Genomic DNA, 17,698 nt, shown 5'->3' with positions numbered 1-17,698 from the left:
TTCCAGTCTCAAAACTGTGAGCAAATAAATTCCCACTGCTTAACCCCATTCATTTCATAGTATTTTCTTCGAACAGCTTAGGAAATTAAAACACCAAGTTCCTAAACCTCCATCAAACATCGTGCCTTTCAAAAAATATCTCCTCTTTCCTTTATCTACTCCTACCCCTTGTGCATTTCCATTTATTCATCAATCTTCACCAATTCCTTTATCTCACCTGTTATCCTCATCTAGTCATGAGAGTTCTTGCCTCTGCACCTGGGTAGGTAAAGATGAATTCGGCAGGGAGTAAGTAATAAGCTAAACTTGTAGCACCAGCAATTGTGATGCTTATCCCATTTTACTGTGATATTTGTATGTGTATGTCTCTCTCTCATATTTGGCCATGCTCTTTTTTTCAAATGTAATTTTATTGAGAAATATTCACACACTATATAATCCATCCAAATTATACAATCTATGTTTCACAGTATGATATGAATCATCATATATTTGTGTGTGCATCACCATGATCATTTTTAGGACATTTGCATTAATTCAGAAAATAAATAAAAAGAAAAAGAAAGACCCCAAACATACCAATACCTCTCACCCCTCCCTCTTATTGACCACTAGTATTGCACTCTATCCAATTTGAAGACTTACAATAGAGGTAAGTTAACCAAGACAATGTAGTAATGTCAGAGATAGATATATACATCAGTGGAACAGGACAAAACATCCACAAATAGATCCATATGAACACGGGTCACTGATGCTTCTTTTGCTATATGATTATACAATCATTATCAAAGATCAGGGCTACTGGATTACAGTTCAGCAATTTTAGGTATTTCTTTCTGGCTATTCTGATGCATTAGGAACTAAAAATATATATCTATGTGAGTCAGTAGTCACAGTCCCATGTTAAATACTAATTTCTCAGTTACATCTACTTCCTCTTATTTTATCCATCTCTCAATCTTCAGGGATGTCTTGGCAATGAGTATTTTAACTTCCTTGTGCTGGAAAAGGGTGTTGACCTTATGGAATAGAGGAATGAAACGGGTTGATGTTTTGGCGAAACTGGTACCTCTTGGTTTCAGGATGTATCTGGCATAGGAACAATCTGGATGCTTTAAATTTCTGAAAAGATAAACTTCCTAAGAAAAACCTTTATATAAATTTAGATAGAGCCCAACACATTCCCTAGGTTTTTCAGGAATACTGTTGGTTGGGGCTTGGTATACTCCGGTAGCTTGGAATATCTGGCTAAGGCTTGCGAGATGCTAATCCAGAATAACATCTCAATTCTATTTGAAATCTCTTAGCCATTGAAACTTTGTTTTGTTCCAATTCTTTTCCCTCTTTCGGTCAAGAAGGCATTGTCACTCCCACGATGCCAAGACCAGGCTTATCCCTAGGAGTCCTGTCCCACATTGCCAGGGAGACTTACACCACTAGAAGTCATGTCTTATGTAGCAGGAGGGAAGTGAGTTTATTAGCAGAATTGGATTAAAGAGAGAGACCATATCTGAACAACAAAAGAGGCTCTCTGGGCATGACTCTTGGGCCTAATTACAGATAGGCCTAGCTTTGCCATTGCAGAAATGTTTCATAAGGGCAAGCCTCAAGATCAAGGGCTTGGCTTATGAAATTGTGAGTCTCTAATACCTAAGAGAATATCAGGAATTCTTTAGGTTGGAAAGTTTATTAGTTCCACGTTTTTCCCTAGTCCCTCAAGAGGATTTTGCAAATAGTTTTTAGCCAAGCTCTTTTGAAGGACAGTGATGATGCTTTCTTTGTGAGCTCAAACCCTAGAAGCATCTTGGCAAATATCAGCTGCTCAATAAGCATTAGTCCAGTGAATAAAATTCCCACCACAGCAACTCAGGAAAAAAATGTGATTGCCAATATTAAAACCTGCCCTGAAAGAAATTGAATTAGTCATCCAAAAGCTTCCTAAAAAGAAAAGTCCAGGACCAGACAGCTTCACATGTGAATTCTACCAAACATTCCAGAAAGAATTAGTACCAACTCTCCTCAAACTCTTCAAAAAAATTGAAGTGGAGGGAAAACTACCTAATTCATTCTATGAAGCCAACATCACCCTCATACCAAAACCAGGCAAAGATATTACAAAAAAAGAAAACTATAGACCAATCTCTCTAATGAATATAGATGCAAAAATCCTCAGTAAAACCTGCCCTGAGGATGCACGGGTGGTTCAGTGGTAGAATGTTCGCCTTCCATTTAGGAGACCCAGGTTTGATTCTTGGAATGCACCCAAAAAACAAAACAAAACAAGAAAACCTTGCCCTGACTGCCTTCTTGCCCTCCTGAGAGCAATCAGAGTTGGGGAACCTCTAGCCTGGGTTTTCTGGAAAGTCCCAATCTAAGAGATATATCCAACCACCAAATAACTACAGTCATATTTTTTAAACTATGTGTCTTAATTTTGGTTTCAAGAAAAACTACTATACTTAGAGTACATTGTTTATAAATAAGCACTAGATATACTTCCATGTTTTCTTTCAACATTAGTATAATGTTAATGTAGCTGATTCTAGCTCATGAAGACCAGGATAAACTCACTAAGGCTCTCAGTTCATTGTCCTTTTCAAATCTCCCAACAAATCAGAGTCCAAAAGCTTTGAAGAGAGCTATTTTATTGATGTCTTCTTGTGCAGACAAGGAAGCTGGTTCTCTTACACATTATAGAGCTGGGTTTTCTAAAAAATTCATCAAGTATTTCTTTTTAATCCCAATAATCCACTCCTTAGAGTAACTTCTCTCTCTTTCCTCCCCAGCCTCCACCCCCACACAAAACTCTTTTCACGCTGGTTTCCCTCACTCCCTTCATTGGCCACTTTTTGTGGTCTCCTGCCCCTCCACTAGAAGTGTTTTTCGACAGGAGTCTTCCCTGTTTTTAAGGAAAGTAACCTGGCCACTCTCAGTTTATCCAGTAATGCTTTCTAAAATTAACTGAACAAGTAAATGATATTTTCTCTTGGGGAGGACTGAGAATAAAAATGGGAATTTAAAGTACATATGTAGTATTTTGCCCATGATACAGTTTCATAGAACCACATTTAAGGTATATTTTAAAATTTCCTTAGGGTTTAGTCACCATGCTAGGCACATCGAGGTGCTCAATAAATAAAAGGTGTTAATTAGTTTATTATATAAGCATTTCAGAAATTTATAATTACTGATCATGTAGAAGCATTTTACAATATTAATCCAATGTGTAGTTACTAGATATCTACTATGTGTGACACCGTATGAGGTTCCAAGAGGGGCTTTGGATGGGGTGAGGGATGTGCTGGAATCGAAAAAGAAGTTCCCATTGCATCAGCCTATTCATACCACTAACCAAATAAAACTTGAAAATTGACCTGATGAGGTGATCTAAATGTCTCTTTAGGCTCATAATTTCTGAGGCTTATTATGCAATTGCGTTTTGCGTTTTCTGCTCTTTAGATCAAAAGTAATACACCAAAAACAAACTAAGAATATAAGCAATATTTAGATCACTGTAGGAGGACTCATGCCCCTCTCAGCTAATTGACTGAACAAGAAAGCCTAATTAGTGCTACAATCTCTTTATACTGGAACACATTCACTGTATATTAGAATAATCTAATGTTAACCAACATTGTCTATTAAACTTAGATTGTGTTCACTAGCAAGGAAATCATTTTCAATGGAAAGAATTCAGTTTTAATGTTCTGTAATGGGCCATTTATTAGTATACAAGAGGGTCAGAAGAACTAATTAGACTGTTTGAGCAAGTGTAAGTAATATGGTCTTCCCAGGTTGCCAATTGGGATTCCAAATCTCAGAGTAAGAATATTTAGATGCAGACATAGTGTCAAATTTTACAAATTGGTGGGATTTGAGTGCCCCTACATTCAATTTAAATACCAGGTTATCACAATTTGCTTCAGTAAAGCAGGTTTACGTCACATTTGTCCTTTTGATGTTTATGGGATGTGAGCAGCTAAAAGCCTGCTTTGTTTTTCAAAAATTAGCTCCATGGCATCCTTATTTTCATTTTATGTACTTCACTATAAACACTACAAAGCAAAACCTTTTCACTTTTTTACACACCATCCAGCATTCATGATAATAATTATCTGGATTGCTTAATTCCCTCTCTCTTTTCTCGTTTGCATGTAGTTCACTTTACTAAAATTTTCTCAATGCGAGACTTTCCTAACAGTTTCTTTTTTCAGTGGTTGTGAGGAAAGCTGTCTGAGGAGAGGGAGTAATTTTGGAATTTAATAGCAAGGCACCCTAGGATGTGAAAACTAGCTCAAAATGCATTGTACAACTGCCTCAGGCAGGTAACGTATACCCAAGCTATGAACATTTGGCTTGCAACTATTATTTACATAATGAACTCATTCTTTCCCATCCTCAGTATTTACCTCAGGACTGCCCTCTCCCTTAGAGAGAGCTCTGGAAGACAGCTGAGCCAGCTAAGCCAGTACGGGCCAGCTGGTAGCCAGCCTGGCCCCTGCTTCCTCACCTCACCTTTCAAGTAAAACCGGCACATGGCTCTCCTCTTCATTTAAATCTTTTTCATTTTCATTTTTTCCATCTCAGATAATCTTTTTCTCAATATATAAATGTGTCCAATAAGCAGTAACAGCAATAAAACTCTTCTTCTTTTTAAAAAATTATTCTGTCCCAGTTACCTTTTTTCCTTCACCTCCTCTATTTAACTTTGAACCAAAATTACAATCCATGTAAAAACAGAAGAGTATAAAGACAGGTTTATGATATACACATTTAAAATGATATATGATATACAGATTTAAAAGACTGTGATTTAAATAAACTTAAAAACAAAGAACCAAGCCAAAATTCTCTCTCCAAATAAATACAAGAAAATCAAGGAATGTAATATACCACATTAACTAACTGAATACCACATTAACTAACATGGGGGAAAGCCACATTATCATCTTGATTGATGCAGAAAAGGAATTTGACAAAATCCAGCATCCTTTCTTGACATAAAATACTTCCAAGGATAAGAATAGAAGGAAAATCTTGTTAACATGATAAAGGGCATATATGAAAACAAAACACAGCTTATTTTACATTCAATGGTAAAAGACTGAAAGCTCTTCCATTGAGATCAGGAAAAAGAGAGGGATGCCCACTGTCTCCTGTGTTATTTACTATTGTGCTAGAAAGTTCTAGAGAAATTCAGCAGGAAAAAGAAGTAAAAGACATCCAAATTAGAAAGGAAGAAGTAAAACTTTCACTATTTACAGAATATATGATCCTATACTTAGAAAGTCCCCAAAAAACTCTATTAACAAAGCTACTTGAGTTAAAAATTGAGTTGAGCAAAGTGGCAGGATACAAGATAAACAAAAATCAGTAGTGTGTCTATACACTAACATTGAGTAACCCAAGGAGGGAATTAAAAAAAAAATTCCATTTACAACAGCAACTAAGAGAATCAAACATCTAGGAATAAACTTAACCAAGGAATTAAAGGACCTATGTTCAGAAAAGTACATAACATTGCTGAACGAAATCAAAGAAGACCTAAATAAGTGGAAGGACATTCCATATTGAGGGACTGGAAGGTTAAATATTGCTAAGATGTCAATGTTACCCAAATTGATTTGCAGATTCAACACAATCCCAAGCAAACTTCCCTTAGCCTTCTTTGCAGAATTGGAAAAGCCAATTATCATAATTTATCTGGAAGGGTAAAGGGCCCTGGATAGTCAAAAAATCCTGAAAAAGAAGGACAAACTTGGAAGACTCTCATTTCCTGGCTATAAAACATATTACAAAGTTACAGTAGTAAAAACAGCATGATATTGGCATAAAGACAGACATATTGACCAATGGAATAAAATCGAGAATTCAGAAATAGACCCTCACATCTATGAGCAATTGAGTTTTGACAAGGCTGCCAAGTCCACCCAACTGGTTCAGAGCATTCTTTTCAACAAATGGTGCTGAGAGAACTGGATATCCATGTGCAAAGGAATGTGAGAGGACTCCTCTCTTATACCATATAAAGTACTAACTCAAAATGGATCAAAGGCTTAAATATAAAAGCCAGAATCATAAAACTCCTAGAAGAAAAGGTAGGGAAGAATCTTCAAGATCTTGTGGTTAGAGGTGGTTTCTCAGACCTTACACCCAAAGCACAAGCAAAGAATGAAAAAATAGATAAAAGGGACCTCCTCAAAACCGAATGCCTTTCTGTTTCAAAGTAATTTGTCAAGAGGGTGAAAAGGTAGACTACTCAATGGGGGAAAATATTTGGAAACCCATATCTGATAATGGTTTGATATCCAGGATATATAAAGAGATCCTATAACTCAACAATCAAAAAACAAAAAATAAAAATAAAAAATGTACAAAAGTCTTGTATAGACATTTTTTTTTCAAAGAGGATATACAAATGACTAAAAAGAATATGAAAAGATGTTTGACATCACTGGCTATTAGGGAAATGCAAATCAAAACTATGAGATATCATTTCAGACCTACTAGACTGGCCACTATTAAAAAAACAGAAAACTATAAGTGTTGGAGAGGATGTGAAGAGATAGGAACACTTATTCACTGTTGGTGGGAATGTAGAATGGTGCAGCCACTGTGGAAGGAAGACAGTGTGGTGGTTGCTCGGGAAGCTAAATATAGAACTGCCATATGATCTGGCAATCCCACTAATAAATGCACACTCAGAAAAACTGAAAACAGGGATCCAAACAGACATTTGCACACCAATGTTCATGGTGGCATTATTCATAATTGTTGAAAGATGGAAACAACCCATGTCCATCAACCTATGAATGGATAAAGAAAATGTACTATATACATATAATTGAAGATCATTTAGTTTAAGAAGAAATGAAGTCTCAAGGCATGTGAAACCATGGATGAACTTTGAGAACATTAAGTTAAGTGAAATAAGTCAGACACAAGAACAAATATTGCATGACTTCACTAATATGAATGAAATATAACAAGCGAATTCAGGGAGTCAATATCTAGAATATAGGTCACCAGAAGATAGAGTGAGGGCAGAGAATAAGGAGTCGATGCTTAATGTATGCAAAATATGTAATAAGGTTGATTGTAAATGTTTGGAAGTGGTTAGAGGTAATGATATCACATTATAGTAAGTGTAACCAATAATGATGATATGTGGGTGTAATTGTGGTTGAAAGGGAAGTTTAGGGCAGTGTATGTCAATAGAGAGAAAGCTAGAGGATGAAATATGGGAAAGTGTAACATAGTGAACCCTCTCACAGATGATGAAAGTGGTCGATAGTACAAATATAAGAATGTCTTTTCCATGAATGAGAACAAATGTACAATACCATTATAAGGTGTTAAAAATAGGGTGGTGTATGGGTATAAATACATCTATTTAGATAAAATATATCTAAAGCAAACTATGGACTGTAGCAAAAAAGTAATATATGAATATTTTCCTTTAATTGCGAATAAAAAGGCATTGTGTAAGTGAAAGAAACTAGACAGAAAGTGCTACATATTGTTTGACTCCACTTATATAAAATATAAGTATAAATAAACTTATAGAGATGGAAAAAAAGTGTTTGTTCTGACAGAAATAGATTAATGGTTAAGTAGAGTTAGAGAAGGATAGAGAAATTGAGAGGTGACTGCTATTGCACATTTTGGATGGATTGTAGAGTATACAAATATATCTCAACAAAACAGCTTAATAAAAAGGTACTAGCACAAGCACCACAACCCTTGCCTCAGAATACTGCCCTTGTCCTAAAGATTGAAGCTGATTACCAGCAGCCCATCCATATCCCAGCACATGGGAAAAGGGAACGAGAATATATAAAGCCAGCCACTTTCCCCTAAGAGAGGGACTGGGAAGTCACATACAACACTTCTAATCACTTTACCTTGGCAAGAATTTAATCTCTGACTACACATGTTTGTACAGGGGACTGGGATATATAATCTCTGGTAGGTAGTCATGTACCCTTTTAAACCTCAGGTGAAAGTTTGTATTCTTCTAGGGAAGAAAGGGAAAGTAGATACCAGGAAACAGTTAATAGTTTCTGTCATAGCTGTGCATCTACCACCCAGCTTAGTCAATTATTAATATATATTGCCCTATTTATTTCAGATCTCATATTTTTAGATAATAAATTACAGAAGCAGATGTAGCCCCCTGTAGCAATATCTACCCAATTCTATTACTGTCATTCCCTCCCTAAAGATAGCTTCTAGCCTGAATTTGCTGTTTATCACTCTCATTCACATGTATGCATCTGTGACAAATATTCATTTTAAAAATTTTAACCTTTATATGCCTGGAATTTTTTACACTTATTTTTCATTCAACCGTATATTTTTAATATTTTCTCTTGTTAATACATGTAGTTCTAGTTCATGCAAGTTACCTATAGTGTCATTATGTGAACATAAATACAAGTTACTTATTTTCCTGTTGATGAAAATTAGGTGGTTAGCAATTTTTCTCTGAAGTTCAGAAATTAGAGAAAAGGTATTAGCCATAGTTCAGGATGGAAGGTAGCCATGCCTGAATCAAGGTCAGAATTATGAAATTTAAGAAAACAGTAGATTTGTGAGAAGGAAAAATTGTCTTCAATCTCCTTCACTATCTCTTCTTTTTCTCCTCTTCTTCTTAAATTTTGGTTTCTCCAACGTTTTGTCCTTTCCTTGTTCTATAGTCTCTTCCTGTATAATATTAATATTACCTGCTCCGATGAATGAAACTATATATTCATCCACAACAGCAATCAGGCTTCAATCTTCTTTCATCACTCCCATCTCTACTTTATCCCTCCTTCCTCCCTCTTCCTCTTTTCTGTTGCTCCCTTCCAATGCCAATCCCACCTCTCTAGCTGTCTCCAGCCCTTGTCACCAGTTAGTTCTGTATCTTGTTTTGGGGAATGAGCATATGAAAGACTCAGCACAAAACTTTAAAAACTTGTATATTACAGATTGAATCCTGCCTCCATAAAGACATTCTCAAATCCTAACCCCTGAAACTGTGGATGTGAACCTTTAATAAATAGAATCTTTGAAGATCCTGTTAAGATAAGATCAATTAAGATAAGGCCAAACTGAATCAGGGTGGTCTTTAGTCCAATATGACTGAGTCCTTATAAGTAGAGAAAGTTTGGAAGCAGCAGTAGGAGACAGGAAGAACAGAAGAGACAAATGATCATGTGATGGAGACAGAGATTGAGGCTTGGCTTGCTGGTAAACCACCTCCTGAGTGCTACAGACCTAGATGACTACAGACTTCAGAGAAAGCACAATCCTGCCAACAACTTGATTTTGGGTTTCTAGCCTCCAAAACCATAAAGTAATAAATTCCTATTGTTTAATCCAACTAGTCTGCTTTGAATCCTGGGTTTGAATATAGTTGAGACAGGTAGCGCTAATTAATTAATGTTACTTTATTTTGCATACCTGGCATCGGACCTTTTGAATATTAATGCAGATTTGTGTAAAAATAACCAAATTAGTACTGTTTTGGTACTTCTTTTAATGGGATGAGAAACAAATTATAGTGAACACCTGTCCTTAAGAACTGATCTTCTTCACCCAGAGTTGATTTTGATCTGTCTCACAGAGAGTTGTTAAAAACAAACAAACAAACAAACAAAAAAAAACCCACAGACACCTGATAAAATATAATATGCAACTTAAATGCTAAGGTATCAGGAGTCTTTTTTTTTAAGTTGGATAGAAAAATAAAGTTGAATCATCTCATTGAATTATAACTTATCTTGAAATATAATCAGAAATCCTTGGCACCATCAATTTTTCCACAACTAATCTACACAAGACTATATAATCCACACAGCAGTTAATTCTCTCCAGGGTTTCCTAATGGACATTGATCAAGCTGGCTTCCCTTGGGGCTTACTGGTACTAGGAAGGAATCCCTCAGGTAGTGTGGGGTGGCACTCGTCCACACCACCTCCACACCACTCCCATATCTTGAATACAAAGACTGTACTGCCTTTTATCATTAGGGAAAGGAAGTAGAATATGCTTCAGTGCAACAAAATAAAGCGTCAATGAAACAAAATAAAGCTTCAGTGACCTCAAAAATCGGTCTAAAGGATGATACAAGTTGGGAGACTGCAGCCAGCCAAATGGTATAGCTTTCCATCCCTTTTGCCTCAATATCATCACACCCCCATACATGCTGTGCCTGCTCTAAGAACTTATTTGATTTTATTGACCAAATTATTACAAATAATAGGTAATAAAACCCCACAGGATGTCTGAAATAACTTTTTAGTATGGTACATTTACATATTATTGAGCCAAAAGGCAAGATTGAGATGCCCCAAATAATATTCAAGGATATAGAGAAATATCTTGGAAGTAAAGTTTAAAGGTTTTATAGGTCAAGAGGGAGCTATTAAGGGATGTGATTGATCATGAAGTGGATAATAATATTAGCAATAGCATTAGCATCTTCAGTTTATATGGAACTTTCTATTTAATGTCATTTGTGGTAATTTTTAAGTAATTAAATATAAAGTACACCTTGGTTTCTTAGCTCCATAAAATGCATGTTAAATGCATGCCAGATGTTCACTTATATTGGAGAAAATACCTTCATTGATTCATGTAGTAGGATAGACTTCTTTACAAACTGTAAGAGGAGAAAGGTATCTAAATTTTATTGAGTGTCTACCATGTGCCAAGACACTCTATATACATTACCTCATTTCATTCTCAGAGTAACTATATGGGTATCATATTACTATCCCCAATTTATAAAGAGGAAATCTAAGAGATTCAGAAAGGCCAAGTAATATTTTCAATGTTGCATAGCTTGAAGGTGGGAGATTTAGTATTTGAATGGTAGTTTATTTAGTTTCAAATTCCAGAAAGTTTTCTTCACTCTGTGTTAAAAGTATCGCTAATGAATGCAGTACATAACTACAAAGAGATAGGGTGAGAAATTATTTCACTATGCCCCTAATGTAACTTTGAAAATTATTTTAATGACAAACTAGCATCAAGCCACATAGCAAAGCCTGCCAGTCGTGAGAGCCCTTTGGGAAACTTCTTGGAGTACCAATCCCTTTAGATAGTTAGGCAACATGGCTTTGCCTCCTACTAAGTCATTCACAGGCTAAACCTTTCACTAAAATGCTGCTGATTGCAAGTGACTTCCAAACCCGAGCAAGCATTTTAGGTCTATTTAATAGATCAATACAGTAATTCCCTCCTGGGCCCCTGAAATCATTTGTTTGAACCTGATGTCTATGTAGTCAGATTGAGGTGTATACATTAGGATGTGCAGGGAATTGCACAAATAACTTGCATTGAAAGATGTTAAACCAATTTATAGTGTTTGAAGGAGGCAGTATTTAACTCATTTCCAAATGACTGGGATTAAATGGGTCATTATAAAGGCAATGCCTTGAATGAATATCACAAGGGAAAAAAAACCTTTTGGCCAAAAGACACACTGCTTCACGTATAAATGCTTCAGAATTCAACTGAGTAAAGCTAGAAAGAAAACAGTAAAGAAAAGCTAATATAAGTAGAAGGAATTTTTTCCCTTTCCTTTTCTTCTTTTTAAAAATCACTTCTGTATGACAGTGTAAGAATCTCTCAAGGGAAATAGTAGAGGACCCGTTGTTTGATTCACTTAAACTCAGTGGACAAAACACCAGAGAGGAACAATTTTGCCTTAACTCCCCAGAGGAAGAAGATCTATGTAAAACTATAATAATTTTCCATCTCTAATTCTGATGACACAAAAACTAGAGTTATGTGCTTATTTGATCCAATGTTGGATTGGATTCCAGTAGCAACATTTCATACTGACTGAAGTCTGTTAATTATGTGTGCTGGGACACCAGCCAAAAGGCTATTACAATAGTCTGAAGGGAATAAAATAAGGGTTTGAACAAGGATCTTTCCATCAGGAACAGAGAATTGGCACTAGAAAGAAAATTTCACTAGACCTGAGGGGAGACTCATTTGTCAGGTGTCAAAGTCAAAGGGGATTCTCCCTAAGAGTGACAAAAAAAGATGACTTCCAAAAAGGTCAAATGAAGTTCTTTGTTGATCAATGAATGTGTCCACATGCTGATATCGGTGAAGTCAGATGAACATTCATTTATTCAATCAATCATTCAACCAGCAGTTGTTGATCACCAATACTTTGTCAGCTTCTGTTGATTCAAAGAGGAATAAGATTTGGAACATCTGCAAGGCAGAGGGACAAAGTTGGGAAAAGAGATATAAATAGCTAATTATAATGTAGCACCACAGAACTCTGAATGTTAAGGGAGCCAGAGGAAGAATATCTCACATGCCTTGGTACATCTTCCTGGAGGATAGGACACTGGAGACAAATCTTAAAATCTGAGTGAAACTTAATCAGCTGGGAAGGGTAGTATTCATAAATTAGAATACAGCATGAGCTAGAGGAAAGAAACTAAAACCAGAGATGTATGGGGAACTACAAGTAGTTCAGTGTTGCTGAAGCAGAAAGTGCTGAAGGATAAGTAAAGGAAGAGGTCAGATTATGGTGAGTAAAATGTATCTTCTCAAGGAACATGGGTTTGTTCTGGAGAGTGACATGGTAAATAGAGGACTATGGCAGCGGACTAAGAAAAGGGGTTTTATTGTACAAGAGTGAAGACAAAATGATCAGTAGGAAGGCTATAACACTAATTAGGCAAGGGATAATAAGAGCCTGAGTAAGGAACACTAAAAGTAGAGGAGAGGAGACAATCTGGAAAATGTTTAGTGAAAAAAAAAAAATGGTAGGGCCTTAGGATTGACTGGCTGTGGGGGTAGTGATGAAGAAGGAGAAATACCTGAAACCCCAAAAGTTTAAACGAGAAAGGGGAAGGGGAATGAAAGATAACCAAAGCTGACCATAGGATCAATTTTCTTTTTTTCTTTAATGGAGAGACACCAGAATTATAGACTAAAGGTAAAAGGCTAAAAGAAATTATGATAAAACCATGTAGAGAGAGAGAAAGAATAGCTGCCTTATCTTAGGTAAATCACATCATGATCTCTGGACTAATATCTTCATTTTTAATTAGAGTAGTTGATTAGGTGACATGTAAGAGAATATCAAGGTCTATTACATTTGTTTTCTGGTTTTTATTTTTTTACTAGATACATTTATCTGTATGCTATATATAAAAATGCCTAAGCACATTTTGGCTAATTGAATCTGAATCTAAAACTGCTAGTACCTATTGTACGATACCTACTTTACAGATAACAAGCTAGTTCTATCACGCTGCTTTAGGGCCATCATTTCCTTCTCTTTATTTTTCTGTGTCTCCAACAGACTAAACTAAAGCACAACTGGAAATTTCTATCCAATTTGGCCATCTGGAATCAAGGTTCTGATATGAGTTAGCATTTTCACTATACAAATCTCAATTTTCAGTTAAAACTACTAATATATACGGTATTACATTTCCTGCCATTTGAAGTCTCTGGCTTATTCAGAATTTACCTATAAGATAAATTAGGAAAATGGTAAAAATCAAAGCTTACTTTGGGTAGGTATCTGGACAGATGAAGCAAACTCAACATGGCCTTTCTATTCTAATTTTTCCTAATCTTCCCTGACATATATTTTTAAATTTGTTTAACAAATATTCATTGAATACATTTTAAGGCTCTGGAAATGCTTCTGTGGGAAAAAAAGAAATGTAGATAATTTTTTGGAAAGTGATAAAAATTTGGGCAGAATAAGGGAGGTTCCCAGGATCTGGGACTCTGTTAAAAACAAGGAAAGTCCTGGATAAACCAGGACAAGTTGGTTAATCTAAAGGGTGGGGTGGGGAAGTCATAAGCAATATTAAAGAAATAGCTCAGGGTAGACCTAATTGAGAAGATGGTATCTGAACAGTTTTGATAGAGAGGAAGGTGGACGTGTGATATCTGGGGGAAGAGCCTTCTAAACAGAGAGAAGAGCTAGAGAAAGACCCTAAGCTGGGAGCAGGCTTGTTGTGTGCAAGCACAGTGGAAGTATTACAGACATACTATGTCTACAAAAAGGAAGCAAAATGAAAAAACATCAGGTGTCAGGGTCAGAAAAGCAGTGCTTATGTCCACTATCTTTTCTTCATAGTATTACTCCAAACTTTCTAAGGGAATAATTACTCATTATTGGGAATAATAAAAATAACAGATTTAAATAGTTAGGGAATGGAAATGTAATAGACAAGATTTTATTTGTACTGAATCAACAAACCATGAGAAGAACTTGGACCCAAAATTTATCTTAACTTTTCTTCAGTCTCCTTTGAGTCATTTATATGTTAGCAATATAAACATAAATATAAACATGAAAACAATCAATGTAATTTTCCATCTACATATTTTTGGCCCTTAGTTTCTTCCTTTACATTAATAATAAAATACTGGTGTGGAGAACCCGGAAACATTCAGTAAATAGATTTGGTGTGACTTTAATAGCCCCAGCCTTAGTCTGTACAGAGATGAGGTCAGCATTTCACGGGAAAAGTAGAAACTTACATTTTCTCATTATTTTAATTCTTATTAATAATTTATTTGGATAATTTGCACCTAAGAAAATATTTAGCTGAAAAGGACTTTATATGCATCATTTACAGCAATTGTTTCAGTAAACCATGCAATTTTATTAAATCTCATACACATTAGGACATAGCTTAACTGTTTAGCTAGAGCAAATACTTGAAATAAGACCAGATTTACAGAGGTCAAAACTTCCCCCCGGTCATTTCCTACTCAAGAATACCTTTTGGCCTAACATGTACCAAATCACAGCAGTCGCCCCTTTCTTTTCATTTTTACCACATCCTAAGCCATTCCTCCAAGGACTTCCTCAGAGTTATCTGCAGATGGGAAAGGCAATTCACAATGCAATAAAATTTATAGCTCATAAAATTATGAATAAGCCAAACGTTAAAAAAGAAAAGTTAAACTAGGTTTAAAATGATTTTTACAATATCAACCACATGAATTGACACAGAAAATGAATTGCAAATGTAAGGGAATGCAACAACTAAATGCTCTGTGCTCTCCGGGTGTTAAATGGAGACACAGCATAAAGAGATTCAGGAAATTGTCATGAGTTCTCTCAATAGAGGTGGCCAAAATAAGACCCAAGGTAAAATTTTTTAAAAGCAAATTAACTAGGTATGACTATAAGTACACAAGCCAAGAAAAGATTTTTTCTAGAAATTAGGTGATAAAATGAAATGAGTCAACCCGTATCATCAGTGTGGTTTTTATGTAGAAAGTAAAAATATAAACAAATAAACAAACATTCCAAACTTTTCTTTCCCTCAATAGTAGAAGTTCTTTTTTAGAGACACATTAGAATACTTAGCAATAACCTCAATTTTCCACATCACTTTTCTAGGCCATAAAAACATCAGAACCTAGAAAGCATTATTAATGAAAACAGAAATTACAAGTATCTATTCCAGAATGTTTGGGGTCCCCACAGGTTTGTGTCCTCAATTTACAGTATGCACTTTCTCTGAGTGGCCTCATTGATCCCAATGGCTGTAATGATCAAATATCTATATATTAATAATTCTCAAATCTATATCATTACATTCATATGCTTTTACCCAGCTCCCATATTTACCACATTTCCATCATCACCACAATGTTTCTGAGTAACTTCAACCAGCGTGTCCCAGTTCAAACTAACTATCCCACTCTAACTTGTTTTCCTTCAGTATTCTCCATCCAAGTGAAATATCATTCAACACCCAAGTTAAATATCATTAACCCAAAAATCGGATGAGGATGGAGTCACATTTATACATCTCTCTGCAGTATTCCTGACTCATCCCAATTAATTAGCATATTTAGGCATCAATACCTATGACATATATATTGAACTCATTTCTTTCTGTCCGTTTCCAATGACTGTCTTCAAGGTCCATTCCCTTTTTTTCTCTACTTTGCTCTATATCATTGGTGGATGATCTCTGCAAACTCTGTTTCTAAGATCCCATTACTAATGAGCTCCACTTTAGTTTGACCAATGGGAGGCCCAGTTGGAAAACTGGAAGCCTAAAAGATGACTAGGTTATTTCTAACCATACTGCACCCCAAATACTCCATGTTTTTCAGGTATCCAGATCTTTGCACATCCTGTGTCTCTGGGTGGAATTTACTTTTCCAACTTTTCCACCCAGCAAATTTTCACTTTTTCCAGGCCTCGCTGAAAAAAATCATCTTATAGTCTCCCCTCCTCAGGAAAATTACTCCCTCACTTTCCCTAAGCATTTGGAAAACACCTTCAATATATCACTTGATGTACCAGTGATACTGTTCCCTCATCAAAGATGTCAACATCTTGTTTATTATTAAATGTAATAAATAAATCTTACCTCATATCTAACGTGACATTTGGCAACTCATTTCTTCCCGAATATATCAGGTATCTTCACCCCTGCTACTCTCTGTTTTCTTCCAACATTCCCACATAAGCAAATTTTATTCTGCTTTGAATACTGAAATCCTTTAAGAATCCTGGCGTGGCCCTTGTTTCATTCTCTTCACCCTCTTTGAGTGGCCTCAGCTACTCCTATGGCTCAATCTATCATCTGTTAACAGATGACACACTCCATATTTCTGGACCAGATCTGTCCCCTCAACTACAGGTATTAAAACCCTGGACATCTCTTTCAGTAGGTACCATAGACTTCTCAAAAGGAGGTTCATTATTTTCTCACCCTTCATCCAAACTCCTACTTTAAACCCCCTCCAGTAATCTGTGTCTCAGAGAACAGCACTATGAGATTTCTCCAGCCAGAAACCTAGGAGTCAAGATTGATTTCTCCTCCCCTAGCACAGACATTTAAATAAGCCAAGAATTGTTGTAAATATTCCCTCCTCCATGACTCACCAATCTGCACCCTAATTTTTAATCCCATTATATCATTATATAGGTTCTCATCACTTATCACCTAGATTATCTCTATTCCATCTATTTCAAAGGCCTCTTGTCTGGTCTGTCCAATGCTTCTAAAATAATGCTCTTCGTTACTCCCTAGAATGTAATGTTGACTCCATAAATCCCAAATTGGAAATATCTAACACCGTTCCACTGAGTTTAGGAAAAAATATAAATTCCTTATCATGATACACAAGGCTCTCCATGATTTCCCCCCAGCTAGCCTATCTGTCACCACTCTTCTTCATACTGTGCTCGAAGATTATCAAAGTATCTGCATGTCCCCCACAGTCTGTACTTGGTGTCACTTGTCCTTACCTTCGGTCCAATCCTCTCTCTTCCCAGAATTCTCTTTCTTATTCTCTTGGCCTGGATAACTAACACTTCATCCTTTATAGAGATTTTATACTCAGGTATCCCTTCCTAAAGAAAGTCTTTTCCATACAATCTAACTAAGTAAACCTCATCTATAATCCCATAGTATCCTGTGTATACTTCTATGAGCGTGATTATAACTGTCTTCTAATTGTATTTGTATTTCTCTCAAACATCAGACCACAAATTCCTTGAAGGCCCAAACTGATTCTTTTCTCTTGGAGTTCTCATTGTTTAGTATGGTTTTCTAATACAGTGAAGGAGCTAAATATTCCTTGAATGAATGAAGTAATTACATTATAGTTTTATATATATGTATATAATATACCAAAAATATATAACCTAAGTATTGGAGGAAATTGAAAGTTGACAATC

Source organism: Tamandua tetradactyla, chromosome 7 (assembly GCF_023851605.1).
Source record: "Tamandua tetradactyla isolate mTamTet1 chromosome 7, mTamTet1.pri, whole genome shotgun sequence".
Classification (NCBI taxonomy): domain Eukaryota; kingdom Metazoa; phylum Chordata; class Mammalia; order Pilosa; family Myrmecophagidae; genus Tamandua; species Tamandua tetradactyla.
Note: the sequence above shows the minus strand (reverse complement) of the source record.